Source organism: Thamnophis sirtalis, unplaced genomic scaffold, assembly GCF_051295495.1.
Source record: "Thamnophis sirtalis isolate CommonGarterSnake01/CBP01778 unplaced genomic scaffold, rThaSir2_p1.2 scaffold_10, whole genome shotgun sequence".
Classification (NCBI taxonomy): Eukaryota; Metazoa; Chordata; class Lepidosauria; order Squamata; family Natricidae; genus Thamnophis; species Thamnophis sirtalis.
Genome location: NW_028261390.1, coordinates 69,129,563 through 69,147,572, shown reverse-complemented (window position 1 = coordinate 69,147,572; position 18,010 = coordinate 69,129,563). Strand labels below are relative to the sequence as shown.

The 18,010-nt window shown below is 45.7% G+C and overlaps 1 protein-coding gene across 1 annotated transcript in view; it reads right to left on the bottom strand.

Annotated features, from left to right (window-relative positions):
* KLF3 (KLF transcription factor 3) overlaps positions 1-11,319 on the bottom strand; it is a 35,759-nt gene extending 24,440 nt beyond the window's left edge. Inside the window, exon 1 of the mRNA XM_087724807.1 lies at positions 11,059-11,319. The gene's annotated coding sequence lies outside the window, so the exon portion shown is untranslated. The remainder of the gene's footprint in view (positions 1-11,058) is intronic.
* Positions 11,320-18,010: the final 6,691 nt, after the last annotated feature.

Genomic DNA, 18,010 nt, shown 5'->3' with positions numbered 1-18,010 from the left:
GCGAAACCTAAATAGGATTTTGCCCTTTATGCTTGAATGGGATTCGTAATATAATCATTATCAATATTAATGGGAAGAATACATTCAATATCTTTTGGGCCAGTCTCTCCGCAACACGCATTCATTTGAATCACAGAAATGATAAATCTTTTTTTAAAATTAGCAACAGTTAATGAAAAACAAGAAATCTTCACATTCAGGTCCCCCTAAATGACAGAATCAACATTATCTCAAAAGAGAAGTGTCAGTGCAAAAGTGACAAGACAAATTTCAGAGTCATGAAAGAAATACATTTTATACTGGCACATGGAAAGTCCTCAACCTATAACCAGCCGCTTAGAGACCAAAATTACAACAGACGTCTGCGAAGGTATTTATCACCTGATTCTGAAATCTGATGGACAGTTGCTTATGTGATCACACTTATGACTATTTGCAGAGTCCCATGGTTTACAACAGCTTTGCTGATAACGGATACAAGTAGTCCTCATCTTATGACCATAATGGACCCTAAAATGTATGTCGCTAAGTGAGAAATTTGTTAAGCGAGCCTTGACCCATTGTACGATTTCTCTTGCCACATTTGTTAAGTTACTCACTGCAATTAAGTTAAGAATAGAATAGAATAGAATAGAATTCTTCATTGGCCAAGTGTGATTGGACACAAAGAAGTTGTCTTTGGTGCACATAAAAAGACAAGATACATTCGTCAAGAATCATAAGGTACAATACTTAATGATAGTCATAGGGTACAAATAAGCAATTAAGATCATACTAGGAAACAATCAAATCATAAGGGTACAAGCAACAAAGTTACAGTCCTGCAGTTATAAGTGGGAGGAGATGGGTGATAGGAACGATGAGAAGACTAATAGTAATAGTAATGTAGCCTTAGTGAATAGTTGGACAATACTGAGGGAATTATTTGTTTAGCAGAGTGATGGCATTCAGGGAAAAACTGTCCTTGTGTCTAGTTGTTCTGGTGTGCCCTATAGCGTCATTTTGAGGGTAGGAGTTGAAACAATTTATGTCCACGAGGTGAGGGGTCCGTATATATTTTCACAGCCCTCTTTTTGACCCGTGCAGTGTCCAGGTCCTCTATGGAAGGCAGATTGGCAGTAATTGTTTTTTATGCAGTTCTGATTATCCGTTGAAATCTGCCTCTGTCTTGTTGGGTTGCAGAGCCAAACCAGACAGTTATAGAGGTGCAGATGACAGACTCAATAATTCCTCTGTAGAAGAGAATCAGCAGCTCCGTGGGCACTTTGAGTTGGCACAGAAAGAACATCCTTTGTTGTGCTTTTATGATGACGTTTTTGATGTTAGGTGTCCATTTTAGGTCTTGAGATAACCATATAATAACATGGTTATTAAGTGGATCCGGCTTCTCCAATGACTTGGCTCGTCAGAAGGTCGCAGAAGAGGATCCCATTAAGACAGGAGACTGACGCAACCGTCATAAATACGAAGTCGGTGGCTAAGCATCTGAATTTGGATCACGTGACCCTGGGGATGTCATAACGATCGTGAGTGTGTGGGAAACGTTCGTAAATCACTTTTTTTCATGGGCATTGTAACTTGATCGGTCAGTAGACGTAAAAATCCAGGACGACCTGTCGTGAAATGTTATGAGAAAAAGGCTTTTTGCAACTTACTGCAGTCGTGCAAAAACAGCTGCCCCAATATTTTCAAGATCCTGTTTGTGTAAGAGGCAAAGTCCAACTAGGCTGGTCAACTGGACTTTCGATCTCACACGAAAGAGACCGAACAAATATGGTTTTCTACTCGTGTTTCAGGTGAGCTGGAATTGGCAAGCATTCCAAGTTTGGGAGAAGAAGACGCGATCTTGGTCAAGTCTACCTTCCTAGTCATCTGCTTGTCTTCAGTAGGCCAGGTTGAGAAAGATTGAGGAAAAGATTGTAGGGACTCCAGAAACGCTAGTTTATTGTTGAAAGGTAAATTAGCGCAATATTGACAGCAAGGATATGTTTCTGTCTGTCTCATCTTATACTAAAAATAAAATAAAAAATCAAGTAGGTATTATTTTCAGGAGTTGTTTTTTTTTTAAACTTTCTTTTTAAGTTGGCAATGTTATCTCCTTTTCCAATCACTCCTTAATTCCCTCCCTTGTTCCTTCTTTTCTCCATTATGCCTTTTTCCTTCCTTGCATCACTCCCTCCCTGCCTCCCTTGTTCCTTCTTTTCCTCATGTCTTCCTTCTTTCCATCCATCCCACCCTCTCATCCCTCCCTTCCTATTATTCCTTCCTTCCTTCTCTCCCTCCCACATTGTTTCTTCTTTTCCCCATTATGCCTTCCTTCCTCCCTCCCTCCCATCCCCCTCTCACCCTCTTGTCCCTCCCTTCCTATTCTTTCCATACCTCCCTTCCTCTTCCTTCCTTCCTCCCTCCCATCCCTCCCACCCTCTTGTCCCTCCCTTCCTATTTCTTCCCTCCCTCCCACCAGTTTCTTCTTTTTCCCATGCCTGCCTTCCTTCCTTCTTTCCTTCCTTCCATCCATCCCACCCATCCTCTTCCTTCCTCCCATTCCTCGCTCCCACCCTCGTCTCTCTCTCTCTCCCTTCCTATTCCTTCCTTCCTTCCTACCATTGTTTCTTCTTTTCCCCATTATGCCTGCCTGCCTGCCTGCCTGCCTGCCTGCCTGCCTGCCTGCCTTCCTTCCTCCCTCCCTCCCTTCCATCCCTCCCTCCCTTCCATCCATCCCTCCCTCCCTTTCCCCAAGATCAGCTATAGATACCTTGACTGCCTATCCCTTCTGCGAAACCCCGGCTTACAAACACAGATAGCAACAAGCTGCAACAAACCCCGTATGCTACCTAGTCTCTCTTGTACCATTCAGAAAAAGATATTTTGCTTCTTTTGAGGGTTACTTCCATGTTGTGTCATTCAGTTTTTGGACTACCATTATGTTTCACTGTGGTTCGATTAAACAAGTGAACTTAGGCTCAAAGTTCTCTTCGGCTAAACATTGCTTATTTACTTGCAATCTGCCAGTCAGGAGGACTCAAAATGCTGTTAAAAGTAACGTGAACTGCCCAAACTGTGGTTTAGCACAAGGTTTAGTCCAACCTTGGCAACTTTTAATACCTGTGGATTTCAACTCACAGAATTCCCCAGGCATTTTTTTTTTTAAGTATATCGTATAAATGGCCAGAAAAAAAATCCAGCTAACTGCACCACAAAGTTTTAACGGGGAAGTACGGCAATCCCCAAGCTTCAAATTAATTAGGCTAACAAACATGAGAAGTTGTGGGAGCTTCATCCCTGTAAGCTTTCAAGAAGAGCCTGGACTGCCATCGGTCAGATATGGTGTAGGGTAGGTCTCTTGCTTGGGCAGGGGGTTGGACTTGATGACCTTACAGGGTCCCTTACAACTCTTGTTAAATCTGAGGTCAATTTTGTACCCAGCTCTGATCACAGCTTCATGTGACTGAATGCAGCAAGCCGGAGACCTTGGCACGTGTGTGAATCAGTCCCTATTAGACTACACCCATAATCTGATCTGCCTTCAATTACATCCTTTAGCTATGATTCCCCAGGGATGTCATGGAAGTTTTACTTCTTTGTGGGTCAAAGAAACAACACAGCAGTGTGATCCAGTGGCCACACCTGCCATCTGGACTTTTCTCTTGCACATGTACACACCTTACAACCCGCTCAAATTCCTGTCAATATTAGACACCTGCTACTCCACGTAAACCTCTTACTCTGGACCGGGACAACACGATGTATAAAAGATATTACAGGTAGTTCTGAACTCACCACTGTCATTGAGCCCAAAATTTTGGTTACTAAGTGAGACCTTTGTTAAGTGAATTTTGTCCCATTTTGCGACCTTTCTGTCCATCATTGTTAATCGCGGCAGTTGTTAAGTTAGTAACATGGTCGTTAAATGAAACTGGTTTCCCCAGTGACTTGGCTTGTTGGAAAGTCGCAAAACGGGATCATGTGACCTCAGGATATTGCGACCGTCATAAAGGTGAGTCCACGGCTAAGCATCTGAATTTGGATCAAGTGACCACGGGGATGGTGTATGAAAAACGTTCCTAAATCACTTTTTTCAGTGATGTTGTAACATTGGATGGCCACTAAACTTAAAAATCCAGGACGATGTAATAGTAAAATATTATTACATCAAAGAAAAAAGTCAAAATAATGTAAGCCATTTATTTATCAAAAAGCTTTCGGCTGTTACTTGTCCAATAATGGAACAACGTCGTTTCCTTTTGAATGAGTTATTTTTTGATGTGGGGGGGAAAAAAAATCACAGAGAATTGCAACCTTTCCTTCAGTGCACAAATGCAGCAGCGTGGGCCTGTTCAATTTCCGCATGTTTTACTTTTTTTTGGAATTCGTACAAAACTAGGTGAGGAAATTAATATTTCAGTAGCAGGGGTTTACAGCTGACTGGGGATGTTGCCTCAGCCTGAAAATGTCTTCCTTGGTGTCGCTTGTTTATAAATAGTCATAGAGTCCGAGGAAGAAGTGGTGCCTGCAAAATGCATCTTCAGCTCATTTACTAGCAGCACCGAAAATAATAATGGAGATACTTCCAAGTTCTCACTCGGAACTTCCTCATCAGCACATTCTGCCCTCTTGCTCTCGTTGTGAATGTGTGGTGTTTCTCATCTGACCAGCCACGCTGTTTCAACAAGGAATGTGTTACTAAGCCCAGTACAATATTCTGTTATTAGGAAAAACGAGCTTTTTAAACCATCTCATCGGGCTGATGAACAGACAGGGCCCAGGGCAGAATCTGAACTGATCGAAATATTCCCTTCCTCATTCTGACACACCTTTGATTCCTCCCCCCACCCCAAATCCTGAATTCCAAAATCCAGTTTTCTTGTGTCATGAATATAGGGGCTGAAAGGAGGTGCCCCGATCCCTCTGAATTCTCTGTCAACGTTGATGACACTGGGAAACTTGCAAAGTGGAGGCCGACTGGACAGACAGACGGGCAGACAGAATAAACTTCCGTCTGTCTAGTCGGTCTCGTTGACCGATAAAAATACGAGCGATAACACAAAGAACAACCTCGAAGCCATTGCCTAAAGAACAAAAGCCATTAGCAGCTATTTGTGGGAGAAAGCTTACCCTAAAACTTTGTCAAACTTTTAGAGAAGTAGGTTTATCTTTTATTGTGGAACCGGTGGCTCGGTTAAAAGAAAATTTGAATAAAATTTTGGTGGTCGATGGCATCATCGACTCACGGGGAATGTTCCTGTAGAAATTACGCAGGCATGTCAACGAGAGAATGGTTTTCCTTTGGTTTCCCAAAATATATCACCACCTCTCCGCATTTTATATATATATATATATATATATATATATATATATATATATATATATATATATATATATATATATATATATATATATATATATATATATATATATATATATATATATATATATATATATATATATATATATACACATACATACATACATACATACATACATACATACATACATACATACATATATATATATATATATATATATGCACCACATCTACCCCTTTTCTCCCCCTCCTCTCAAACAAAAACAATCCAACCCAGAAAATAATCTCTACTCTAAATAAACAAGGTGGCAGCCTGTGCGCGAATGAAAAGGTTAAGACTGGCTCTTGGGTGGTGACATAACACAGGCGTTTTTTTTTAAGCAATCTGGAGTGTGCGGAGACATGATAATTCGCTGGGTGGAGCCTGAACTGTTGTTGGGGCAGTGACAAGAGGACAGGTCTGGGCTACTGATCTACCACAAAACAGCCTGAAACAGGAAAGAACACACATATGCTACTTGGAATGTGTGACGCAAAGCCCAGCCTTGAAACAAAGAACAGGAAACAGTGCTAGTGGCTCTCCCTCTCTCTCTGTCTCTGTCTCTGTTGGCTGGAAAGAAACAAAGAAAGAAAGAAAGAAAGAAAGGAAGGAAGGAAGGAAGGAAGGAAGGAAGGAAGGAAGGAAGGAAGGAAGGAAGGGCCAGAGAAACATCTAGGTGACCTTTCCTGACTCTCCCGCTCATGTCCTACAGAGAAGGGGGCAGGTGGCTTCCACCATGAACAAACCCACCACAAACACAGCCGTTGGGTCAATGAAGCTGAATCCAAACCACAGTCTCTATCTGGAGGGGACCGGGTGGACTATCTACAGGAGGCAACGCCACCCCAATAGATGGGCTTCTCCATTCCTGTACCGAGCTGCTCAAATATTTAAGAGACTCTTAATTTAAAAAAAAAAATCTAAAATAATGAACAAAGCCTTGATGATGCTGTCGGAATGCAGAGTTTGATTCCGGTTATGTTTACAAATGAAATAAACTAAAAAAAAAAAAAAAAATAGAGCATTATTTTAGGGCTAGCAGAGTTGGAAGGTACCTTGGAGGTCTTCTAGTCTAACCCCCGGCTCAAGCGGGGGACCCTATATCGTTTCAGAAAATGGCTGTCCTGTCTCTGCTTATCTTTATTACATCTATATGCAAATCTGTTCAATTCAAGAATCTCTGTTCACTGTGGATAATGCCACAATCAAAGTATATGGTATTATGGAATCAATAGGCAATGCCACCATCAGATCTTAGCTGCAAGATAACCACAGATTAGCACTGTCCACTTCTGGATATTTTCTGACTTCTCATCTGGTTTATAGATCTGGGATCTTATGGTGTATTCACCAGATATGATGATGCTTGTGGGGGAAATCAGCCAAAGGCAACTGAGTGCTGAAAATTTACATTTATATCTATATCCAAGGGATATGGATAGGTGGGGGAACACCAGAAACAAATCTTGAAACATTAAACTAAGCTTTCGCTCATCATGTAAATGAACTACAGGATTTAGTGATAGCTACACCCACAGTGATATGACGTATTCAACCATCTTCTCTCCCGTGTTCTAAGCTGGGTTTGAGAAATTCGTAAGCTTTGTTGGATTTTAATTCACTGAGGTTTGTGACTGAACAATAAACAACATTTCCTCCCAGTTTGTTTGCTGGAAACAAGCCACGACTCAAAATACAGGTAGTCATGGACTGCACAATTGAGGCCAAACTTTTCATTGTTAAGTGAAATATCCACTAAGGGAATTTGGCTCCATTTTACAGCCTTTCTCATCACTATTGTTAAGCAAACGACTGCAGTGGAGAAGTCTGGCTTCCCCCATTGTCAGAAGGTCGCCAAAGGGGATCATGTGACCCCAGAGATACAACCACAGTCGTAATTATGAACCAGTTGCCAAGCGTCTAAATTTTGATTCACTGGAAAAGTTCCAAGTGTGGAAAACGGTCATAAATCATTATTCCCCCCCTAATGCCGTCGTAACTTTGAATGGTCACTAAACAAAGAGTCGTAATCAAAGACTACACATCCTAGTTATGAATCCAGCTCTGTTCAAACAAAGCATAATAAGGGATTAACCACCGTTTAGGAACAAATACCATTTCTATATTCACTTGACGTTCCATACACTTCTGTCACAATAAACCATAGATCACCATGTCCAGGGTGGACACCGGAGCCCTTTTTAAAAAGTGGTCTCTCCACTCTGCATTGTTTCTACAAGGCTGATGTTTAACCATCACACACCCTTAAGCAGAACTGCACACAACTTTTCTTCGCTTTGTGTTAGCTTAACGTGACACCCGACGACTGGAGCAAAGTTTTCAATCCCCCAGTCTCCACCGCCATTGACTACCGATGGAGCCCACACTTTCTCAGCTACTTAGAAGTGGAAAACACCTTAGATTATGTGGCTGCAACTCTTAAAATTAATAATAATGACAAATGTTGGGCCCGAAGCAATCAAATACACAGTACACGTTTATTTGGAACACAGACAAAACGGGCTAAATGCAGCTTACCCCAAAGTAAATATATGCACAGCACTGTAACCTTTGATTAATGCGTTTGTCTCTTTTTTTTCCCAACGAAATATTCCAGTTTTTCCCCCTAACCCGTTGCCTTGTAGATTACACTACCCTTAAACTGAGCAACAGTGGCCCTAGTTATTATAACTTAGAAGGGAGGGAGGATCTGGGGCAGAATATCTAGACAGGAAAAGAAAATAGACTTTTCTTCACATAACAGGTCAGAGTGTAAGTTCTGACTACTTGTAAAAAAAGAAAGGCGTAAGATTTGAAGAATAAGCTTTCTTTCTTTATTAATCGCTCTTACTCTCCGAGTTTATTTCCATGTCAAGTTTCTTTATCAGTATAGCATTCAGGAAAAGCCAAAGTCAGAAGTCTGAACTTGCCACTTCACTTCGGCAAGCGCTTGGATGATTGTATATTTTGTGTATTGTGTGCTGCTTGTGGCACTAATGCTGTCAGGTGAAGCATCGGTGCCACACAAGCACACACAAAATATATAATTTCCTTGAGCCTAAATACAATAGTAACATTAGATTGATAGAACCTAGTTTTGATCAAGTGGTTAAGGATTGGTCAAGCATTTCAACAAGTTTTGAAAACTATCTTTATGATGACAGCAGATATTTACAAGTTAAAAAACGTGACTCAAGGTGCTAATGACTCCAATACAAGTTTCCATTTTCCCCAAAACTGGAGAAAAATGCACCTGGGCCCGGTGTAAACTATGACATTTACAGCTATGCAAAAAGAACTTAAATGACAACGAATGGCCAAATGATAACAATAATTTAAAAGAGTGAATTCTCTCTACCCCCCCCCCCCCCCCCCGCCAGCTTGACACAAATGCCTGTATCAAAAAGGGAGCACATTCGAAGTTTTGTCACCTGGAAGTGTTTAATTTATTCAAGAAGTGGCATTCTAAGTTCGGTTCAAATGATAGCTATAAAGTCTGCATCTCACAAGCCTTCCAAATAAGCAGTATTACATTTTTCTTAAAACAGCCAGAAAGCAATATTTGGAGAGAGAAACAGAAGTCGAATATTGATGTCTATTCCAATTAGGTTTAAAAGTTGTACTATTTGCACATTGTTCTGATATTTCTAGGGGTGTTATGTAAATAGTAACACCATTTTAATACAAATCAATGCAGGTGCCATAAATAAAGGTGTATGTGTACACACAGTGTGTGTGTGTGTGCGCGCTTTAAAATCTGGGAAGAAGTAAAATCGCAACACAGTATCTCCATGTCAAGACATATCATTTTTGAAGTGAGGGAGCTAAAACTAGGCCCAACGGTACTGTTATGAAAACACATATTCTACAGAAATCTTTAAGGGTGTTTTGAACAAGCGGGTGGCAAAGACATTTTCTAAGTAAATAAAAGAAGAAGAAATGTTTCACATCCGACACCTTCCCTATCAGATGCCCTCTTTATTTAGCAGTATAAGGAGGACTCTGCAAATTCAAAATAATCACAACCCTCATCTTAGTGGGTGTACAGAGAGGAACAAAAGCAGGAACTGCACAGGATTTAAATGGATTTCTCTCCAGTTGCTTCGGTCTGGGAATTGAAAGGGTCATCGGGTGTCAAGAAAGCAGGTCACCCATTGGGGGGGGGGGGGAGGAAGCTCATAAAGCCTCTCTCCTCCCCCATCCCAAGAATGGGGAGGGGATCAAACAATCCAGCATTGCTGTCCTCTTTTCTTTTCTTTTTTTGCAAAAAGCTCTGCGTTTTGTTCCAATGCCTTTCCTTTCCTTTCCCCTCGGCTCTCCACGAGGAAGGGAGAAACAAGCGCATACAAAGGAGATTTCCCGAACCCTAAAAAGATCTTTCTCTCCCACACCACCCCCAGTTCCACCCAGCCAATCGCAGATGAGGAGATCCCTGGGAATTGGCAAGGCGTTGTGTCCCCTCCGGCCAGAGATCCGAAGGGGGCAAGGCTGCTGGGTCCCCCAGCCCTCCTCTAAGCCTCCTTCCTCTGGAGTTTCCACCAGCTCTGGGGGGTGGCTGGCTATCTATCTATCTATCTATCTATCTATCTATCTATCTATCTATCTATCTATCTATCTATCTATCTATCTATCTATCTATCTATCTATCTATCTATCTATCTATCTACCTATCTATCCATCCATCCATCCTGAGACCCCCCCCCTCCCCATGTCCCGCACTCCCTCTCTTGCAGCTGCCAAGGTTTTCACCCAAGTGGCACTTTTGTCCCGGCCCGCCACGTCGATAAAGAGCTGCGCTCGCCTTCTCTCCCATCGCGAGGACCCTCTCGGACCGCTCCTCTTGCTCCGCTGCCGCCCGAGCGCTCCAAGACCCCCCTCGCTCCTTTCAACAGACGCCTTGAGCCTTCCTCGCAGCCCCCCTTCTCCCTCCTCCTCCTCTTCCCAAGCGCTCCAAGACTCTTTTCTCCGGGTAACAGACACGTTGCGCCTTCTTGGCACCCCCTCCCCCATTTCTTCTTCTTCTTCCTCCCGAGCGCTCCACGTCCCCTTTCTCCTGGTAACAGACACGTTGCGCCTTCCTCACAACCCCCTTCTTCCTCCTCCTCCCCCCGAGCCCTTCAAGACCCCCCTTCTTTTTTTTAACAGACACGTTGAGACTTCCTCTCAACCCCCCATCTTCCTCTTCCTCCAGAGCCCTCCAAGACCCCCTTCTCCTTGCAATAGACACGTTGAGCCTTCTTCGCAATCCCTTCTTCATCCTCTTCCTCCCAAGCGCTTCAAGACCCCTTTTAACAGACGCGTGGAGCCTTCTTCGCAATCCCCCTCTTCTTCTTCTTCCTCCTCCTCCTCCCAAGGTCTCCAAGACCCCTTGCTCCAGGTAACAGCCCCGTTGAGCCTTTTTGCCCCCCCATTTCCTCTTCCTCTTCCTCCCGAGGCCTCCAAGACCCCTTTCTCTTAGTAACAGACCCGTAGAGCCTTCCTCTCAACCCCCCTTTCTTCCTCTTCCTCCCTCTCCCCCCCCCCGAGCCCCCTAAGACCCCTTTTAACAGACGCGTTGCGCCTTTCTTCGCAATCCCCCTCTTTTTCCTCCCCCTCCTCCCGAGCGCTCCAAGACCCCTTGCTGCCGGTAACAGACCCGTTGAGCCTTCTTGGCACCCACTCACTTCTTTCTTCTTCTTCCTCCTCCTCCTCCTCCCACCCCGGCAGGACTTACTTTGACTTGTCAAAGCATCCAACCTGCGAAGTTGGCGCTGTTGGGGCTGGCTTGGGCGCGGGGAGCTCCGTCAGCCTTTTCCCTTCGGGTTCTCTCTCTCTCTCTCTCTCTCTCTCTTTCTCCAGCGGGCGGGCCACCTCGGTGGGGCCGGACGCCTCTGGCTGGCCTCCTCCTGCACTGCCTTCTTTTCCCCCACCCGGGCTCCTGGCACTAGGCAGCGCTGTCACATGATCGCCGGCGCGGCTGGCTGGCTGTGCCAGGCTCCCTGGGCCGGCGGGGTAACTTAGAGGGCGGGGAGGGCAGCGGGGGAGAGGCGGGCGGGCAGGGTCCGGGAGGGGCGCGCCGATCACTCAGCCGGCTGAGCAGGCAGGGCGTCTCCCCGGCTGGCTGGGGCGAGGCTTTCCGCGCACCGCCAGCCCAGCCAGGGGCCGGGGCGCGGCTGGAGTCCCTGCTGGGCTGGGCGCCTCCTTCGCACACAAACAAGTCGGGCACGCAGCGGCTCTGCCCTGCTCGGCCCCGGGAGGCAGAGCGAGGCCGGCTGCTGGCTCGGCCGCTCCTCCTCCTCCTCCTCCTGCCCCAGCCGGCGGCTTAATTACCCCCCTGCAGCCGCCGCCGAGCAGCAGAGGGGGAGCCGCCCCGCTGCCAAACTCGCCCTTCCAGCTGCCGCTGGCCGCCCTCCTCCCCTCCTTCCCTCCCGGCCTGCCTGCCCGCCTCCCCCGCCCGCTGCTTGTCAGCCTGGGAGGCGGCCGCACCTGGCACCCGCTTCGGAATGAGAGAGAGAGAGAGAGACTCACACAAGCACACACACACAAGCACACACAAGCACACACAAGCACATGCACATAAGCACACACACAAGCATACACAAGGACACACACAAGCACAAGCACATAAACACACACAAGCACACAAACACACACCTAAGCACACACACAAGCACACAAACACAAACACACACCTAAGCACACACCTAAGCACACACAAGCATATGCACATAAACACACACAAGCACATACAAACACACACAAACACAAGCACACAAACACACACACAAGCATACACAAGGACACACATAAGCACAAGCACATAAACACACACAAACACACACCTAAGCACACACACAAGCACACACAAGCACATGCACATAAACACACACAAGCACACACAAACACAAGCACACACGAACACAAGCACACACACACACACACACACACACACACACACACACACACACACACACGGCTGCTGAGAGGAGTCTCTAGTGCTGGAACACAACTAATAGGGAGCCCCCTTACCTACACCTGGACACATCCCCTTTCTGGTTCTCCTTGTGTTTTTTGAGCTCCAGATTTTCCAGGTGATTTTCCAGATTCCTAAATGGAAATGAAATACAAAATATATATTCCTAAAGGAAATGAAACTAAGCTTGCCAACTTAACTAAATGAAATCAAAATCCAATAAATGGCATCATCCTGGTTGACAGAGTTTCAGGTTCAGGAAGGAGGTTAGGTCAAGGAAGGCCGCGCGAGGTGCTTTTGCCGTGCACACAAAGCATAGAGCGTATTGAAGCATATCTGCAAATGTTGTTTTCCTTTTTAAAAATTGGGTTTTGTTATTTTTTTAAAAAAGAAACCCTTTCATGGGCCCCCTTGGAGCTCCATGGGCCCCCAAACAATGTGCTGGCTGCACTCCCCTCTCCTCAGGCCTAAACACACGGGGGGGGGGGGGAGGGAGGGAGAGAGAGAGAGAAGGGAGAGGCAGACATACGCCCGCCCTGCAAGGCAAGCTGCAGCAGTGCAAAACAACAGCAGCAGCACAGCCGCCCTGCCAACCACGCCCCCCCCTCCCCAGAAAAAGCCCAGAGGGCAGGAAGGGAGGGGTTGGCCTGATAGGAGGAAACGCCTGCTGCCGCCAAGCCTTGGCCATGAAGGGACCCCAAACCACGTTGCTGATCAGATAGGATGCGGAGAGAAGAGGGAGGAGAGAGAGAGTCCCCGCTTGCACCCAGGACCAAGGGGTGGTTTTTTGGGGGGGGGGGTTGGCAATGAGCATAGTCCATAGGGAAGAGGGTTGAGGCTTGTCTGCACACAGGATCAAGTCCAAGGGTCTTTTGGGTGTACAGCAATGAGTGTACTCCACAGCGAAGAAGGGCTCTTGAACCCAGGGCCAAGGACAAGGGTCTTTTGGGGGGGTTCGGCAATGAGCACAGTCTGCAGGGAAGAGGGTGGAGGGCAGGAGTGAAGCCCAGTAGGTTCTGGAGAACCGGTAGTGGAAATTTGGAGTAGTTCAGAGAACCGGCAAATGCCACCTCTGGCTGGCCCCAGAGTGGGGAGGGAATGGGGATTGTGCAGTATCTTTCCTCTGCCACGCCCAACAAGCCACGCCCAACAAGCCACGCCCACACCCAACAAGCAGGGGTGGGTTCCGGATCCCGTTCCAATTAAGTGAACTAATTGTTTCCTGCAAACTCCACTCTCCTTTTGCTCCTCTTTTATTTTCTCTGGGAGGGGCCATTCACCGTCCACCTGTGACTTTACTCCCAAGTCGACCCCTGTTCTTTAGCTCTTCCCTTTGTCTGGCAGCTCTGTGCATGCGCACACTGGGAACAGGCTCCAGCTGTTCTTCTGCCTCACTGATGTCTGACTCTGAAGGCAGCTGATAACTGGCATAGGGCTCTGGCCCCCTCTCTGCCTCCGACACAGAGCCCTCCTCCGAGCCTTCCCCAGACTCCAGGACTGGCCCATCTTCCTCCCCAACCTCCTCACTGTCCGAATCTGCTGCCAACTCTGCTGGCGGGCCACAACAATGATCCCCTTTTGCGCCCTCCTGATAAACAAAATCAACAGGGAAGCCAGATTCACTTAACAACCATGTTACTAACTTAACAGGTGCGGCGATTCCCTTAACCACTATAGCAAGGACAGTCTTAACAATGGGGCAAAACTCACTTAACGTCTACGGTATCTAACTTAGCAACTGACATTTAGGACTCTGTGGTGGGTCATAAGTTGAGGACAGCCTATAATGTCAAAAACATGCCAGATTTCTAAGTTTAGACTGGTTTTCATTAAAGATGTAGCAATCAGGCTGAAATCCCAAAGGTTCCTCAGCTCATTGAGTATAAGAATTTCTCTTATTGCCACACTGCCCATGCGGACGTAAGAGAATGATCAGGGGAAGGGATCTGTGGCTCAATGATGTGGTGTATTTTGGTGCTGCAGCCAACCCAGCGTATAATGAATTGGTTCAACTGATACAGCTATTATATGTCATAAGTAAGAGGTGTGGTAAGGAGTCTGTTTTTCCAGTTTCTCAGCATGTGACAAGTCCTGTTCAGGAGCCACAATGCATACAGATGTCAGCTGTACCTACTGCTTTTGCTCAATTCCTATATCTCTACCCCCCTACATCAGGTTTCCGTACTCCTAATCACTGAAAAGATGGCAATTACGTGGACAAGAAATCTTTAGCCATAAACCCTGATGTTTAAGTTCAAGTTTCTTTCCATGTTTTTTCTTCCCTATGTGTTACATATTGTTGGCAACTAATTGGGAGCTTTGCTAAAGAAAATCAACCCTGGCTGTTCTTTGGAACGACAGATAGGGAAGATTTTGTCCACCTAATGAGAAGATTGGCTGAACACTGAAATGGCTGAATGGAGGCCTTTGAACTCTGGTGCTGGAGAAGACTCCTGCATTGAGTCCCTTGGACTGCAAGGCCATCCATCCTGACTGCTCTTTAGAAGGCCAGATCCTGAAGAGGAAACTCAAATACTTTGGCCACCTAATGAGAAGGAAGGACTCCCTGGAGAAGAGCCTCATGATGGGAATGATCGAGGGCAAAAGAAGAAGAGGACGACAGAGAATGAGGTGGCTGGATGGAGTCACTGAAGCAGTCGGCGTAAGCTTAAATGGAGCTCATTAAATGGAGGTGATGGTAGAGGACAGGAAGGCCTGGAGGAACATTGTCCATGGGATCATGATGGGTTAGATATGACTTTACAACTAACAACAACAACAACGAGAAGAGAGGACACTTGGAGAAGACCCCAAGGTTGGGGAAGACAGAAGGCGAAAGGAGAAGGGGACAGCAGTGGAGGAGATGGTTAGAATTGAATAACAGAGTTGGAAGGGGCCTTGGAGGTCCTCTAGTCCAACCCGCTGCTTAGGTGGGAAACCTTATACCACTTCAGGCAAATGTTGTCCAATCTCTTCTTTAAAACCTCCAATGACAGAGCACCCACAACTTCTGGAGGCAAGCATTTCCACTGGTTAATTGTTCTCACTCTCAGGAAATTTCTCCTCATTTCTAGGTTGCATCTCTCCTTGATTAGTTTCCACCCATTGTTTCTTGTCTTGTCTTGTCAGGACATGCCCTCTCTTTGGAGACTAGGGTGATCAAGCGCTTGGCCTTGTTTTCGGGGAGGTCTTATTATTTTTGAGGTGCAGGAGGCGGCCAGCGTGGTCACCTTGTGGCTGCTTCTGTGTTACAATCTTTTCAGGGAGGGCTTATTTTAGCGCATGTGCTCAAAAGCCCGATTGGGCTTATTATCTGGGGAGGTCTTATTTTGGGGGAAACAGGGTAGTTGCACAAAATAGTTACAATACAGAATGTCCTACTAAGCAATTAAAGGGAAGACAATTTATTTAAATGTGGTATTTCTCTGTGTGTCTGCATGTATGTGCATATGTGCACACATCCCCTTCACTGCCTATAGAAAGCTCACAATTGGTGTGTTGGATTGGCAGTTCTTTGCTGTTGCTACAGGTACATATATATACCCTGAGAAATAAGGTGCCATAAATGTAGCACCAGTAATTATAACTCTGATTCTCCTTCCCTTCTGCTGGTAACTCCCAATGGTTGGGACCGATAGTTAAACCAATGAAACTGAGGACAGGATCATCAAGTCAGGCGAACCGACCAAAATACATGTCCCATTTTCCTCTGGAAGGTAATAACAGTTTCTCTATTTAAGGGCTGATTTTGATTTCGTATATAACATACCTGATGTGTGAGAAATGAGGAGGATGAGGATTGTGGGGTCCTTGGTGCTCTCTGAGCTGGATGGTTTTCTTGCAGACATTTCATGACCAAACTAGGTAACATCATCAGTGCTAGAAGGGAATGGGTGTTTGCAGAGGGATGGAAGAGGAGGACAGGGGGGAGGTGGAAGGGAAAGAAAGGGAGAGAACTGGAAACTAGGAGAGGAAGTTGGAGGGGACGAGAAGAAGGAAGATGAGGAGGATGAGAAGAAGAAGAAGAAGAAGAAGAAGAGGTGGAAGTGGAGGAGGAGGAGAAGGAGAGGAAGAGGAAGAAGAGGAGGAAGAAGAAGATGGAGGAGCAGAAGGAGCAAAAAAAGTGGAGGAGGAGGGAGGAGAAGAAGAAAAGGAGGAGGGAGGAGGAAGAGGAAGAGAAGGAGAAGAAAGAGAAGCAAGAAGAAGCAGCAGAAGAAAAGGTAGTAGTAGTAGAAGCCAGATTCGCTTAACCACCGCGCAAGTCACTTAACCAGTGCAGTGCCTCACTTAGCAACTGCGGCAAAAGGTTTGTTAAATGGGGCACAACTCACTTGCCATGTGCCTCACTTAGCAATGGAAATTTTGGGCTCGATTGTGATCGTGAATCGAGGACTACCGCTGTTATAGGGCGTTTTGATAACATCGCCTTGTTTAAGTGTGGGATTTTGCAATTTTCATTAATGCCAACGCCTTCTCCACTGAGTGCAATGCCACACACCTGCAACCTGGTCTGATGATTGACAGTTTTCCTTGGCAATATCCACAGACGGCACATCATTCTTTTACCAACTGTTTAACAGAGCAACGTTCAACTTCCTCTGGAAGCGTCATATACTTCAAGTGCTTCGAACTTACGTCAAACTTAAAAATTATTCTAGGCAAAAACAGTAAAACCCTGAATATATTTCCTACTTGATGTTTGTTTTTTTCTTGGTTCCAGCAAGATTCTAATGTGACCCGATTGTATGGCGGTTTAGTGGCAGAGATTAATGATCATCACCTGAGTCAGATGCAAAATAACTTTTGGAAGCTAAGGTAAGCCAAGCAAAGTACTAGTCCAGTAATGGCTAACCTTTTTGTTCTCACGTGCTGAAAGCATACCACACCCATAATGCAATGTGTGCGTGACACCCCCCCGCCCCCATGCGCATGCACACGTGACCCTCCTACGCTCCCCCCGCCCCTCTGCACATGCACACAAACCCCCCTGCACCGTGCTCCATTTTTTGGCCTCCCAGTGACGACTCGCATGCTCAATATGCCTAGTCTAAGGAAGAGAAGGACTAGGAGCGACATGATAGCAGTGTTCCAATATTTGAGGGGCTGCCCCAAAGAAGTATGTATGTGTGTGGGGGGTGTCAACCTATTGTCCAAAGCACCTGAAGGCAGGACAAGAAGCAATGGATGGAAGCTCATCAAGGAGAGAAGCAACCTAGAACTAAGGAGAACTTTCCTAACAGTGAGAACAATTCGTCAGAGGAATGAGTTGCTTCCAGAAGTTGCAAATGCTCGATCACTGGAGGCTTTTAAGAAACAGATTGGATAACCATTGATCTGACATGGTGTAGGGTTTCCTGCCTTGAGCAGGGGGTTGGACTAGAGGACCTCTGAAGTCCCTTCCAGTCCTGTGACTCTGTTCTTTGTTCTAAAGGTACGTGGCTAATCAGCACTGGGCAATTTTTAAGGCTGCTTTCCAGTAGAATTTTTGTTTGTTCTATAGCGTGAATATTTAGGCAAATTAAGGAAACACGGTTTCAAATACAAATTTAACCCACATAAATGATGATCCATGGGGAGGTGGATAATCAGCAATCAGACCATATCAGAAGGTACATATCTACATCCTCTATCAGATGCCAGCCCGAAAACCTGAGAAGATTCTTTCAAGCAAACGGTTTGCTGCCTTTTCAGTGGTTATTTAAGCGAAAGAAAT